This window comes from Austrofundulus limnaeus, unplaced genomic scaffold (assembly GCF_001266775.1).
Source record: "Austrofundulus limnaeus strain Quisiro unplaced genomic scaffold, Austrofundulus_limnaeus-1.0 Scaffold406, whole genome shotgun sequence".
Lineage (NCBI taxonomy): Eukaryota > Metazoa > Chordata > Actinopteri > Cyprinodontiformes > Rivulidae > Austrofundulus > Austrofundulus limnaeus.
The window spans coordinates 450,823-452,821 of record NW_013952808.1 but is presented as its reverse complement, the minus strand read 5'-3'; positions in this window follow the sequence as shown (position 1 = coordinate 452,821).

The following is a 1,999-nucleotide window of genomic DNA, read 5'->3' as shown; positions in this document are numbered from 1 at the left end:
AAGCTGTGTAGATTGTCAAAACTTTTTAGGGTTATTAAAGCAGTTCATGTACTCAGACCAGTAATATTTGGGGTCACAAGTTTTAGCCACGAATATTTTGTGGGTCAGAAGGTAAAAAGTTTGGGAACCACTGCTTTAGAGGATTTAGTCCAACATGGATGTTTGTTTCTGCTGAACATCCAGTTAATATTCAAGGTAGAAGAGTTTGAAAAAACTGCAAGATTTCTTCATATCTGCAGCAGGACGTGGTGAACAGATTTAACACTTGATAAGTTATTTCATGGTCAAAGCAGCAGCTTCAGAGAACATCTTATCTGTTTGATTTCCTGTTGATTAATTAAAAACATTTTTCCCCAGATGTGGCTGTTGCTATTTTAATTTTTTTTTCTGTGGTTTAGTTAATTTTAGCTTAGAGTTTTTGTCAAATTTGTCTTTCAGCTACAGTTTTGCTACTTTTAGGATTTAGCAAGTCCTTACTGCTTTTTGAGCTGTTGGGTTTTGTTTCATTAATGTTCTCAACCGTTTTGTTAATTCTAACTTTTTGCTACATTTTGCTGTTTTTATCTTGAAGGTATAGTTTTGCTATCTTTAACTTTTAGCAACTGTCTTTTGTTTTACGTACTGTTTAGCTTATTTTAGCTACTTTGTAAAACAATTTTAGCTTTCCACTGTCTTTCTGAGGAAATGAGAACAACAAATACGATGATACGATATATATATACACTNAATAATAATAATCAATATTTACCAGTCAACAGTTAGAAAATGTTCTCTGGTTATAGGATGAAACTTGTCTCTATAAACTAACCATCTTCTCAGCATGTCAGGTTCCTCTAACAGAAACCTAAAAATACTTACAGTTATATTATTTTACACTGTGTAGGTCTAAATATTAATCAGAGACAAATCAGCTGTAATATTTAATAGTTTGTGTTTTATTGTAACATGATTCAACAGAGCTACACTCTGTATACAGTATATGCTCCACAAACTAATATCTGCAGTGCAACAAATAACAGTGATGACATCGACTTTGTAAGATTATTTTAATTTTTTCCAAGAAATTTATTCATTTCATTTGTAACACGAAATAACAAAGAACAAAAAAACATGCAACCAAAATAAAATCAAATAAAATGAAATTTTAAACTGTTACATTATGTTCTGCTCAGATCACATTGAGCTAAATAAGATCAAATCTGCTGACTTGTGTTGTAAAATGAGACGTTTTCCTGTTTATCTTCTGTTAATAAATCTATAACCCAAACAGCTTTTCTGGCATTATTTCAAACAATAAATCGATTATATAAACTGTACAATAGTATTTATAATAATTATGTTAATATTATTATTAATGGTTTTTATGATTTCTACATCGTCAGTCCTTTTTTTCTGCTCTGTCACCAACATGTACAGTAATGGGAAATCCAGACTTGACTGTTTAGCGTTAGCCGTTAGCTTCTCCAGCCGATCACATGGTCACGTGGTTTCTGAGCTCCAGCTGTTATGACCTCCTTGAGTATGGATGTTTAAGCTAAATTAGCTGTGGCAGYCATCTTGAATCASGCTGACTCCAAATGTTAAAGTTGATGTTCATCCAGRGATCATTTTCTAACACTTTCATTAAGGTCAGTGGTTCATGAAATATTTTGCTAACAGACAAACACAAACATGCAGGCAGTTCCATGATCRCCCACTTGTTACTGCAGCAGGTGATAGTCTAACATTTAGTTTTTACATCAAATTTTAGACATGGTTTAGAGCAGTGTTTCCCAAAGTTGGGGTCCGGACCCAAAGTGGGGTCCCGAAACATCAAGGTGGGGTCCTGAAAAGATTTTCTGAATTAATTACATTTTTACCTTATTTGTTGCAAATGAGTCAGGTTAGTGTGTTTAAAATGGATAAATGTAGTATTAAAAATATTGTTACTATGCCCAAGTTTACTTGATGTGATACAAATATTTATCATCCAAAAAATAGTTGGGGGCACAGGTCTCTG